We start from the raw sequence: 14,092 nt of genomic DNA on the forward strand, positions 1-14,092 counted from the left end.
TGAAAGCCCAAAAAGTAGTAAGACTCCTGCACACAGCGAAACTAGAATTATGTTCTACTACAATTTTAAAAGAAGAATTTCAAATATTTACCGAAAATTGTGAAAAAATATAATATAGTACAATATAATAAAAAATAAAAATTATAATATAATATCGGCACTCAATATTGCCATTAGATACCGGTATATCGATGTATCTGGAAGTGAAATATCGTCGATATACATAGATATTTCTGGGAGTAATACCGATACAGAGATACTTTATCAACAGCAGGAGGGGAATGGAAAGCATCTCCAGAAAACACAACTCCGCCTTGAAATTTAGTTGATATATCGATATGTCGGTACCTCTTCGCTATATATCGATAGTATATAAGGATATTTCTTAAATATCGATACATCAGATTCTCGATATTTTTTAAAATATCAACAGTCCTATACCAATACAGTCTGGCCACCTCGTGGCAGTTTCTGGTATTCAGTTTAGCACTGATTGTGAGGAGGGACACATGCGACTCCAGTCTTTGTATGAGCGCTATTCCATTTGGTATGTTTATTTTTTTAAAATATTTTTTGTAATACCTACCGTATCTTTACTCTCGGAAGACTTTTGTGTATTACGCTTGTGGTTAAGGGTTTGCACGTTTGTTTGGCAGACGTTCTGAAGATGAACTGCACCCGAAACGCATCAACACAATAATTTTTTTACCAAATGACAAATTCGTACTTAGCGACCTATTCAGCACTGACATACATCCTCCCACGTCCTGTGTGACTTTATATCGCAACTAAAGTGAACTAGATTTTAACATCATTTGGCTGAAGATCAGAAATATCTATGCTACCAAGAAACCACCGACAGCGTGAGAAGTAATGAAATAAAGAAAAAAAAGTAAAATAAAATATCCGGGCAGTGTCGGCTCCTGAAGATCAAAATGGTGACCACTCTGTCTCAAGTTCAAAACATGTAAGGTGAAATATGTTTGCGAATCTCAATCTTTCTAGTTTCAAGTATGAACAGAAGAACATTGTGAACGAATGTACTGGATGTCTCTAAACAGATTAATCTGAAAAGTCAGCGTTTGCGCAAACACTTCGCTATTGTCGTCAAACACCAGCAACTGTAGAAGTACAAGATGTGTACGTCGCTTGCTCCGTTATTGGAGATGTCTCACCGATAACGGATTCTCACATCCTTCGCTCTCAGGGACTGACGTGTCTCGTCATCTTCGGAACCAGCATCACTCGATACGGACGGCGTGCAATACTTTGTCACTTACAGCGGCTTGTTCGTAGCCATAGACTTCACGCCTCATGGATGCGTCGTGCGGGTAGCAGAGATATGGAAGGGTCAGGGGCGCGTACGCTTAGCACTGTTCCGATGGCTTCATAAGCACGCAGGTAATGAAGGTACACAAACACACACACACACACACACACACACACACACACACACACACAAGCACGCACGCACACTGACCTTCTCGGAGGTGGTGAATGATGATAACTTAAGTGATAAACAGACAATCATACAGCTGAAGTTTGATTTTCGTATACAGTATTGCATGGTGAAGAGTGATCCCGAAGCATTCGCCTTACAGGAAGTCGATTACTTCTGTTCTTTGAGAATTTTTACGGGGCTATAGCTAGTACATTTCGTGCTTAGCGGAAACGATGCATGGAACGAAATGTGCATTCACCACTGCTAGTATGGTAGTAGTGGGGGGACGTTTGTATTGTGACGAGCGAGGATTCTTTAGGAAGTCGACCTGGGATATACTTCTGCGGTTATTACACGTTGAAATTGTTCAGTTTCGAATATGTTTGTTATTTCCGTCTTTTGCAACACAAAGACTTTTTTTCAGAACTCATGTGTCATCATCAGTGGGTCTCGCTTATACTTCCATGGTCATCATTTATAGTTTGTGCTATGTTGTTGGTGGAAGGGGGGGGGGGGGGGGGGACAGGCCGGTAGGCAGACAACCGCGATCGGCAATAGAGTTCTGTGCTGCGCTACTCAATCGAGCTACGGCTCACAGACATGCACAGGGGTGCCTCACACTGAGGACATCCCGGAGTGCCTCTGAGAGCTACAACATCAAGAATCGCTTCTCGGCTGGTGGCAACATCAATTTGTTGGTTTTATTATTTTTTTAATTGGATCAGGGTTCTTTATTTATGATAATATACAGTCAAACCACCAACAAGTTTTGTAGCTACACAAACAACAGATCCTTTACACCACAAATAAATAGCTTCATCTTGACCCACCTTCCGACGTCCACGGCTCCTCAGTACAAAAGGCATTGAAAAATAGAAATACGATGTACCAATATCATTATTAAAAACATATGTTGAAGCAAATGTTGGTAAAAAGAGAAAACATGTGACATTTTCGATAATCGAAATACCGTATTAATTTCGCAAACATGGAAAAGATACGACAAAATGAGTTCAAAATACGAAATAGTCCCGTCTGTTTCAATACTGAACACTTTTATGTCTTGTTTAGCGCGACCGGGATCTAATGGGACTATTTTGCCGAGTAATCTCAGTGCATTTCATAAGAACATGGTTTCTGGCAATAAGTATATTTGATTGGGAACATGTGCTGTTATTATGACCAGAAACAGAATGGTTTCGAAGTACCTTTTCGCATTCATCGTGGAGAGTTCTAAACCTGTCTCAAAAGGTGAAACTCCCTACTTTGTTTTCAGACAAATAACTTTCATTTGACGCGAGCTATTGTGGCTGCTTAACGTACAACGCTAGAACTTACTCTCGTTAGAAACATAAATGGTTGCCGTCTACGTATCGCACTACATAAAGCACGGCAGACAAATGACACAGGGCATGCCTGTTATAAAATTAGCAATTTTCATTTTACGTTTGTAACAACTCAAAACAAGCTCTTCTGTGTGCACGGATGACCACTGATCCGATGCTGAGTATAAAAATTAATCCTCTTGTTTGCTCCATTTTTGAGACTCATTGTGGAGGTTGCGTGAAGATTGGCATATATTTCCTATGACTTATTTTAAATTTATTTTTTGTATATATCAAATTCTTAAAACTTATATCCCTGACACTATGTGATAAATTTCATCTTCGATCACGTCAGGTTAAATTAGATCTGTGAAGTGTTTGTAGACAGTTGAAAACAAATGTGCGCCTTGAAGTTTTTCACTGTTTTTTTTCCCACTATTTCTCACATATTTCTACACTCGATTCACGAAATACGAAACATAACATCTAACTTTCCCATAACAGGAAAATCCATTTCACCACACTCAAGAACAAATGTAAATTATGTGTTAGATGATTTGCACCTGAGGATGAATCCACAGGGCCCGAAAAGTATCGTGTAATTTAATAAAACATGAAAAAATTATGTCTTAAGGAGCTTTTGCTAAACTTATATATAGTGAATACAGTCACTTTCATAGCTGAAAAATATGGATAAAATCAAAAAGAAAAGAAGGTGCTTCGTGTTGCAAAGTATTATTTGACGTATTTGTATATGTATATTTTATAAAGCAGATAAACGTTGATGTTTAAAAATGTTTGGAGGAAACTTTCCTGTTCTTTCAATTCTTGGCCATGTCGAAAATGCATCCATGACCTTTATGAATGTTGCTTTGGCTGTTAATAAACTTTACTAATCACTTCTAGTTCCTAAAAGCTAATGTCGTATTCCGACATTTCGTAACGCGGATGGTGCCTCACAACGTCAGTTTCACCGCTGAATTCTGGGCTAAGCGGCGTGGCGTTGTGTTGATTGATGTTCTTTCTCATACGAAGACGCCACCCTTTGATGGCGACGGTTTGTTCCGTTTAAATCCAGAATGAATGAATTTTTAGGCTTTAGGAAGACACGGCGGCCTTTTTTTCAGCACCAGATCGCAGTTTTCCTTTTTATTATTATTAGTTTTATTATTATTCTTTGGATAGTATCTTGGAAAGGGATTATGAGATGAACATCACCAAAACTATACCATGGTAGTCAACTGTAGTCGAATTAAGTCAGGTGACGTTGAGGAAATTAGGGTAGAAAATTAGGCACTGGAAGTAGAAGGAAAGTTTTGCTATTTTGAGAGGTAAAATTACTGACGACGGTAGAAGCGGAGAGGCAACAGCAAGAAAAGCGTTCCTGATAAATTTGTTAACATCGAATATAAGTTTCAGTGTTAGTAAGTATTTTCTATTCAGAGAAGAAGAGAATAGAGGCTTCTGAAGTGTGGTGCTACGGAAAAGATTGGATGGGTATGGAGGATAATCAATTAAAAGGTACTGAAGCGAATGAGAGACACAGATTTATGTCATAAATTTATGTTATTACGTGAATGTGCTGTGTACTGGTTAACGTGTCTACCGACAACAATTGGTCCCAGGGTCCACCCCGATAGCTGAGTGGTCAGCGTGACGGATTGCCGTCCTACGGGCCAGGGTTCGATTCCCTGCTGGGTCGGAGATTTTCGCCGCTCAGGGGCTGGGTGTTGCGTTGTCTTCATCATCATTTCATCCACATCCGGCGCACAGGTCGCCCAATGTGGCGTTGAATGTAATAAGACCTGCACCAAGGCGGCCGGACCTGCCCCGCAGGGTGCTTCCCGGCCAATGATGCCAAACGCTCATTTCATTTGATTTCACTGATCCCAGGCATAGACAAATATTTTTCCTCGATGGCAGAACTAAAATAACTTCCAACCATCCTGAAGATGGCAGCTGCAGTCTACTGTTAGATGACGTAATGGCTATGGTTTCGAGAACGGGCGAGAGTGAGCACGGCAGGGGGAACATACTGCTGGCGATATTTTCATCTCACTCCGCCGTGGAGTGGCGCCTCAGATGGCGGAATAGCGTTCAACCAGTGGGATAAGGTCCGTAATTGTCCGTGTATTTAGTTAAGATTAAGTCAGGAGTAAGGTGTCAAAGTATCGGCATTTATTTCAGGTTGTGCACTGCGTGTGAAAGCGCTTCACTAACAACAACTGTTTTGTGTTTGTATTGCAGGACAGAGTGACGTGGTCGGCTACAGGGAGGGCCCAGCATCAACCCAGCACCATCACAGCGACCTACTGCAGTAAGTCCTGCGCTGAATTTCTTTTAATAAACTTTCAGTCCCTTCTCGTATAAGAAGGGCGAGCTGTTATAGAGATATTATAAGTCTGTTACCTACAAACAAAGCAGACTGTTTTCTGTGTAACATTATTACTGTATAGAAACATCTACATCTGAGTTCACTCTTAAGTGCTTGGCAGAAGGTTCATCGAACGACCTTCAGACTATGTGTCTACCGTTGCAATCTTGAACAGCGTGCAGGAAAACGAACACTTAAATATTACCGTGAGAGCTCTGATTTCTGTTATTTTATTTCGATTATCATACCGCCCTGTCTAGATGGGCATCAACAAAATACTTTCTCATTCGGAGGGCAAGGGTAGTGATTGAAATTTCGTGGAGAGATAGCAACGCAACGGAAAAAGCGTTTGTTTTAATGATTACCATCCCAATTCGTGTCGCCTATTCCTCCATAGTACAAAACGAGCTGAGTTCTTTAAGCTTTTTCAATGTCATACGTCAATCCTATCTCGTACGAATCGCACACCGCGCATCAGTACTCCAGAAGAGGACGTGCAAGCTTAGTGTAGGCAGTCTCTTTAGTCGACTTTGTAAGGTGCCTCTTACGTGAGGAAGACATTTTTACCAGTTTTAATAAATTATTGTTTCTCATTGATGTATTCACGATAGTTAGGAAGTGCTGTAGTCCGTAGCCGGCCATGAGTCGGAGAGCATTTCCCACGCTGGCTGGCTAGGTGACGAAGCGACCACATGTCGCGCGTAGTAGGGTGGGGCTCGGCGCTGGACTGTAGCAACAAGCGTCAGCCTGGGAAATATACATGACGGGAAGTACCACCATCGTGGCGCCAAAGTCACCGATTTTGTTTATTTATATTTAATAATTAAAGTCATTTATGACAACATGAATACCAGGAGGAGCCTCTGGATGTTTAAAACTATTTATCATAATTTTGCCGCGTTAAAATTCACAACTGTTCATTAAAAAAAGCATATCTTAGTAAGTACGAACTTGATCGGAAATCCACGAACTGTGACGAAACTAGTAAGAGATACGGACTGCGCGCCAAAGTCGGCAGTCGGCGTTAAGAGCTCTTCCTGTCTTGTTCGATGGTAGCCATGCTCTCGGTTACGAGTAGTTTGAGACATGAGTGTTTCATTATTGATGTAATAGGAATAAAAGTGATGTTACGGCATTCTGAATGTTAATTTCGAGTAAATAGATACCCCAAAGTTGATCGACAGCAATATCAGATAATTAGCTTCCACCGACAGACATCCAATGCGCCAATGAAGAATCTGCACGGGACGATATTTACGAGAGCTGCACCGCGCACAGATAGGAGGAAATCCGACGACACGACCCACCAAGGCGGATCAAGGAAGGTCCGACTTACACTCGCAAATTCTGAATGGAAATGCTGACCAGTCATACTGTACGTCACGTATACCACCCTCTACGGACTCGCGTCTAAGCTGAGTAATAACAGTATCAGTTTAGAAGCGAGGGGATCCTGCAACCTGTTGCATATTCGAAGTATTCTGCCAGTAAAACGCAGTCTTTCGCTTGTCTTCCTCCAACAATATTATATGATCGTCCCCATTTAAGTTGTTCCTAACTGTAACGCCTAGGAACTTAGTTGAATCGTCAGTCATTAGATGTGTGTGATTTATCGTGTAATTTCTTTTAGTACTCATGTGGTTGACGTCATACATTTTCCTGTATAGAGTCAATGGCCAAATTTAGGACCATAAAAATGTCGTATCAAAATCACTTCGTAATTGGTCTTCGTTTTGCAACTGAACTTCTGACGACTTTACTAGACGCTGAACGACAGCATCATCGCAGACAATCAAAGAGGATGTTTGGACCTAAATCCGGCCACCCACGAATGGGACTGCAGTGTATCAAATTGTTCAAATGGCTCTGAGCACTATGGGACTGTGGTCATCAGTCCCCCTAGAACTTAGAACTACTTAAACCTAACTAACCTAAGGACATCACCCACATCCATGCCCGAGGCAGGATTCGAACCTGCGACCGTAGCAGTCGCGCGGTTCCGGACTGCGCGCCTAGAACCGCTAGACCTCCGCGGCCGGCTGCAGTGTATCACTTCACTCAGTAATTTTTGAAATTATGATTGGTTGTGAAACCGCGGTGAGCTGGAAATGGCAGCGGGTGACAGAAAAGTTTGCTACACCGCTACAGCTGGCGTTCCGTCCTGCCGGTAGCGATCCCAGCAGTAAGAAGAACCTGCTGCGCGGCCAGCGGCGGTGAAGGCCACCGAGCGAGACGGACGACCGCATTTTGGCCCGCCTTCGTCTCTTCTTGTGCCCGCCACGTTTGACTTTTCGTGACGCAAATTACTGAATCACTGGCGTGCGAATACAACACGCACAAAAAAGGCATTTCTTATAATTTTTCGCCGGAATAACTAAATTTCGTTTTTGTCGTGCTTCTCGACCTCACTGCGACGCTGAATGTCGTTCTCAGTTCTTAGTGCAGTGCAGCAAGTCAGGTCCACTTGGATAGCAGAGTCATTGTGTACTTCTCTGCAAAACGTAACGGCGAGGTAGATGAGGTACATAACATACCGGGTGGTTGTAATCAAATTTTCCCTGTTTAATACGTTATAACACGGAAAGTGACTACCGTACGAGGACCGAACTTGGCAGTGTTAATGTCAAGGATATGGGGAAGAGAACTAATGCAGAATCAATTGAAACACTTTTAATGTGCTACTACGGTCCACCATACCATTACAAAGCGGTATCATTACTGCTACGAAGGGGGGCTCGGTATGGCGCCCATTAGTGTCCAGAAGAGTGTGAAGCGCAGGATTGCATTCTGCACAGCAGAACGAAGCATGTAGATAGATTTGTTTGCTATCTCTCTTGATACGCTGCGCTTCAGATCAGCACATGTGTGAATGTTTCCCTGGTAAACCCTGTCCTTCAGATAGCCCCACAACCAGAAATGACAGGGAGTGAGGTCAGGTGATCGTGTCGGCCAAGCATTTGGAAGCGATCGGCTGATTTTTTTTTATTATTATTATTCGCGTCAGAAGCACCATGGATACAGGAATATAAAAAAATAAATGAATAGCACACAGAAAAAAATTAATTACAGGCATATGAAAATATATATAAATATATATACAAGTATGTGTGCACAGAAACAAAATGTTATAGGCATTTGGCCCATAAGCGGGCTACGTCGACAGCATTTGGGGTTGCCAACATCAGATCCTCTAAAGTGCAGTGTGATGGACATTCAGGGCAGTTATACATGCGCTGGGTCGTCTGCACCTCTCCACAGTCGCAGAGGTTAGATGTAGTAGAATATCCCCACTTCAGAAGGTTATCTCTTGACCGTGCAGTGTTGGTGCGTAGCCTGTTTAGTGATCTCCAGACCACCCAGTCCTCATCGTAACCTGGTGCCAATTCTTCCTTTGGTTCCATCCAGTGCCCTTCTCCCGACCGCTTCAGGTTGGTCGCTAAAATCTTCGGTTGCTCTGAGAAAACTGCGTCTAGATTTCAAGCGTTTGGTGGCTGGTTGAGTTTTGTGGAGGGGGTGGCTCTCTGCCATCTCAGCCCTCGCTCTTTCACTATAGGCTGCCGCTTCTCTTCGCACTGCAGGAGGTGCAATCCCAGCAAGATGGTAGAGCTTGTCTGTTGGCGTCGGTTTCAGACATCCAGTGACGAGCCTACAGGTCTCGTTCAGAGAAATGTTGACCGGTTTAGCGTGGGTAGAGTTGTACCAGACACTGCTTGCATATTCGCCTGCTGGGAAGCAAACTGCTAGTGCTGTGGTCCTCACTACCTCTGGCTTTGCGCCCCAGGAGGAGTTCGTTATTTTCCGAAGAATATTATTTCTGCCGCTCACCTTCATTTTGGTGTTAATACAGTGCTGTTTATACGTCAGAGCCCTGTCTAGGGTTACTCCTAGGTATTTGGGGCTAACGCAGTGTTCAAGGAGTGTGTCCTTCCAGAAGACACGCAGCTTACGGGATGCCTGCTTGTTACGGAGATGGAAGGCGCAAACTTGTGTTTTGCTAGGGTTCGGCTTGAGTTGATTGTCGGCGTAGTACTGACAGAGCATGTCTAGCGCATCCGTGAGCTTTGTCTCAACATCCTCAAAGGAGTCACCCTGTACGGCCATAGCACGGTCATCGGCGTAGATATAGTTTTCCGTACCAGCTGGCAGTGGTTGATCGTTGGTGTATATGTTAAAAAGTAAGGGTGCCAGTACGCTGCCCTGAGGGAGACCATTTTTTCTGGGCCCGCCACCTGCTATGCATCCCTTGGAATTCCACAGAGAACCTACGGTTCTCTAACAGACTTCTAACTGTGGATGTGAATTTAAAGTCCCTGGTAATGGCATACAGCTTCTTCATTAGCAGACGTAAGTTGACGGTGTCATATGCGGCTGTCAAGTCTATAAAGGCGACACCGGTTATTTTCCGGTTCTCATAGCCGTCTTCAATCAGCTGCGTGAGGTTAATTCGACCGTTTCCAAATGTGTTTCGGAGGAGCAGGTGAACTTCACGAGCGACGTGCAGTGGAACTCCATCTTGCACGAAAAGTTGAGTTCAATACGTCTCTGTGCTGTAGGGCGGGTATGACATGCACATCGCAGTAACGCTGGCTTGTCACACTGTACGTCTTTAGTTCTGGAGTGCCAACCTGTTCAAAAAAGAATGGGCTAATGATGGGCGTAGCTGTGAAGCCACACCATACTGCGACACGTTCACTATACAGAGGAACTTCATGCAGAGTGACTGGAGGTGAAGATCCCCACACTCGGCAGTTCTGTGTGTTCACCTCGCCCGTCACAGAAAAATGAGCTTCGTCTGTCTATAGGATGGTCCAGAGCCTGTCCTCGCCAACTTCAATTTATGCGTGAAAGTGGAGAGCGAAGTCAAACATGTCGTTGTGCGTCCTGTGGTGCAGACTGTTGTACGATATGGATCTTGTACGGATACCATTCGTGAATGCTTCAAAACACCTTCCGTACAGTGGGCCGCGGGATGTTCAATTCCCGTGACAAAGCACGCACACTGCCTGACGATCGGTAGTTTGATCTCTGCCGTAGCAACAGCGATTTCATCAACCACCTGTGGTGCAACCGGTCCTCGCATCTGCCCGGGCTGAAGCCCAGTTCAGCAGTTGATTCGAACTTTTTCATCATGCTCCGCACAGCAGGTGAAGAAAGAGAACCATTCCGTGATGCATTGAGCTGGCAATATTCTCGAAGCGCAGCTGCAGAATTACTGTTCTTTAATAGAGCGCCACCAGTAACGCCGTGCTCCTTTTGTCCAAGGTCATGTTGACACGTCAACAAGTGCACTGCGACTCGTCATGTCTGTGAGAGTATGGATCACGATGACTGATCACGGCACCTGGTGGAAGTGGACCGGGGGGTGTTGACGCATGGAAATCATGCACCCCATACTCTGGATATTAATGCTACCAAGTCTGGTACTCGTACGGTAATTAGTTCCCGTGTTAAATGGGGAAAGTTTAATTATAATCTCTCGGTATTAAATACTCGCAGGAAATGAACGGAAGTGCGGGAGCGTCTTGCCAGATTTCCTCTAGTCGCGCACAGACAGCTGGACGCCATATGGCATGAGGTCAGACTGTAGTGCCAAGTGGGGCTGGCTCCGCAACACGAAGGAGTTGAAGGAACGGGAAAACGGGAAATGACAATTTGTGTCTATCAGCAAGCAGTTGCAGAGTACTGTGTTGGTGTTCCTCATTATAACATGGCCCGGACACAACGTCTGAACGACTACACGCGGGGAAGAATGTCCGGGAAAAATTTTTGACTCTTAGCCAACTGTCATTCAGTCAATATGGTGTACTCAGTAATGAAACAAAACAGTAGGCTCTGCCAGAAATATCGATTCTTAGACAATGTGTCTTATAGTGGATTTTAATACCACAGTATGTCATCTTAGGCAGTTTATAACTCTTAAAACACTTGATAATGGCACTTTGAAGCCCAAATCATGAATGTGTAAGTGTAAATGTAACACTGTAAATAAACAACAGTCTAATGGCGGTACTGACTTTAAAGAGTTACAGAGTATAACAGAGCCGGCTGGTATGGCCGAGCGGTTCTAGGCGCTTCAATCCGGAATCGCGCAACCGCTACGGTCGCAGGTTCGAATCCTGCCTCGGGCATGGATGTTTGTGATGTCCTTAGGTTAATTAGGTTTAAGTAGTTCTAAGTTCTAGGGGACTGATGACCTCAGATGTTAAATCCCACAGTGCTCAAAGCCATTTGAACCATTTAGTATAACGGACGTGTATCGACTGTACAATTCAGATACTGTCATCTCGATGTCAGAGCCGCGACTGGCTACCGCAGTCTGTGCATGACTTTAGCCTGGGCTGTGCTCTGTGAGTGAAGAACATAGGTGGCTATGCGGATTTCGTTAGACGATGGGTGATTCACTTATTTCTCTGTTGTCGGAAGTTCGAGACTGACATATTGGTTGATTCTGGGGAGGGGACCAAACTACAAGGTCATCGGTCACATCGGATTAGGGAAGGATGGGGAGAGAAGTCGACCGTGGCCTTTCAAAGGAACCATCCCGGCATTTGCCTGAAGCGATTTAGGGAAATCACGGAAAACCCAAATGAGGATGTCTGGACGCGGGTTTGAACCGTCGTCCTCCTGAATGCGAGTCCAGTGCTAACCACTGCGCTTCCTCGCTCTGTGACAAATCTGACGCAGCAAGGCACTATTCAAGAATATCGCAGCGAAAAACTACTTTCGCAATATTGCCATTGTCTGCTTGAATACCCAATATTTCGGTATGGCTTCTCTTAGTATAAACTATCTGATCACGGGTGGATCGATTCTTCATAAATCATGCTAGATATAGCTACACGGCCGAAATGGCTGCACTGAATTTTGTGAATGAATAATTTTAAATTTTGGAAATTTGTGGTAAGGTCTTATGGGACTAATCTGTTGAGGTCATCGGTCTCTAAGCCTACACACTACTTAATCTAACTTAAACTAACTTACGCTATGGACAACAGACAGAACCATGCCCGAGGGAGGACTCGAACCTACGACGGGGGAGCCGCACAGACTGTTGTGACGAGGCGCCCTAGACAACGCGGCTGAATAATTTTAATTCTCTTGGACGGTGACGGTGTCTTTCAAAAACTTTCTTTTTTCTGTAGTTTGCTTGATATGGACGATGGTGGTGATCATAATAACAATGGAGGATGCGTCAGGGACACGAACCAGAACCTGTTTTACTTGCTCGATGTTCTTCCAAAAGACGCCAACAAGCTCCACTGATGATCATCGCATCCTTGTCATTGTTCACCATCGCTATTACAGCCAGCCAAAGAGGACTCGACGACCGGACGAAAGGCGTAGCGAGGCACCGATAGGACCCATCAGTGGCAGTAGCTATTAGCAGCTCCGGCTGTCACCCCTGGTATGCGATACGAGGAAGGGCTGGACTGGTGCCGGCCAGGGTAGGAATGACCTGTACCGTTGTCGGTGTTAGGAATAGCTGCAGTCGCCATGGCTGCCAGTAAACAGGGCAGTGGTCGATAGCCGGCGCGCCGCTACCACACGGCGTCTGCAAGTCGCCAACAGTTCGGCCGTAGGCGGGGAGGGAAGCACGCATGGTACCCGCGCCCCGGCGCTCGGCCTTGGGCCTGCGGTGGCACCACGTGAGTACTGCGCCAAGCCTGCCATCTCACTTCTTCTCACCTAGGGACGAAACACCGACTGCACGAACACGGGCAGTGAGCCAACATTGTTATTGTTGTCATGCTTCAAATGGCTCTGAGCACTATGGGACTTAACATCTGAGGTCACCAGTCCCCTAGACTAAGAACTGCTTAACCCTAACCAACCTAAGGACATCACACACATCCATGCCCGAGGCAGGATTCGAACCTACGACCGTAGCAGCAGTGCGGTTCCGGACTGAAGCGCCTAGAACCGCTCTGCCACCGCGGCCGACTGTTGTCATGGTGCTGGTGATGGTCTTCACTTCGAAGACTGGTCTGATAGAGGTCTGAACGCTAGTCTTGTGCTGTGCAAGTTTCTTAATGTCTAGGTGACTACTGCCACTTACGTCCACTTGAACACATGCTTACTGTAGTCAAACTTTGGTCTCTCTCTCTCTCTCTCTCTCTCTCTCTCTCTCTCTCTCTCAATCTCTGTCTGTCTGTCTGTCTGTCTGTCTCTCTTTACAACTTAAACGCTGCCTTTTCCCTCGCCCCCCCTCCCTTTCATTTCCCCTCCCCCCAGCCGGCCGCTGTGGCAGAGCGGGTCTACGCGCTTCAGTCCGGAACCGTGCTGCTGCTACGGTGGCAGGTTCGAATCCTGCCTCGGGCATTGATTTGTGTGCTGTCCTTAGGTTAGTTAGGTTTAAGTAGTTCTAAGTTCTAGGGGACTGATGACCTCAGATGTTAAGTCCCATAGTGCTTAGAGCCATTTGATCCATTTGATCCCTCCCCCCACATACACACACACTTGCGTCCGTTACCAAATTAACTCTTCATTGATGATTCAGAATGTATTCTACGAATCTATGCATTGTATTAGTCGAGTTGTGCCCTAATTTTATTTTCTCTTCACGTCAATTCAGTACTTCATTGGTTATCTAATGTACCCATCTAATCTTCAGCGTTATTCTTGTGTACCATGATACCGAACCCACTAGGATTCTTTTAAAACAAAAAGGATGTACTTTTCTCAACAGTATTCGCTCAACGGAATTTCTCGGAAAAAAACTGTCCAGAAATGTGGCGACTATGTGGGTCGAGACAGGTGACACGGTGTAATTTCACCTGGTATGAGCCCCGTTACGTTATGTTTAAGTGGCATCAGACGTGAAGCTGTATTTTAACGTTAGCCGCTCCTTTGACGTGAATCATCCTTAAAACAGTCCAAATTCAGTCTGAAGACGATTATATCTAGTTTTGATTAATCACATTTCCCAACAGTTTTATGAGTAATTGCGCTGCA

General features: G+C 44.7%; 1 protein-coding gene across 1 annotated transcript in view; it reads left to right on the forward strand.

Annotated features, from left to right (window-relative positions):
- Positions 1-14,092, forward strand: part of LOC126416186 (protein expanded) — a 505,339-nt gene that overhangs the window by 270,359 nt on the left and 220,888 nt on the right. Inside the window, exon 2 of the mRNA XM_050083768.1 lies at positions 5,014-5,083. The gene's annotated coding sequence lies outside the window, so the exon portion shown is untranslated. The remainder of the gene's footprint in view (positions 1-5,013; positions 5,084-14,092) is intronic.

Source organism: Schistocerca serialis, chromosome 8, assembly GCF_023864345.2.
Source record: "Schistocerca serialis cubense isolate TAMUIC-IGC-003099 chromosome 8, iqSchSeri2.2, whole genome shotgun sequence".
NCBI classification, from domain to species: Eukaryota; Metazoa; Arthropoda; class Insecta; order Orthoptera; family Acrididae; genus Schistocerca; species Schistocerca serialis.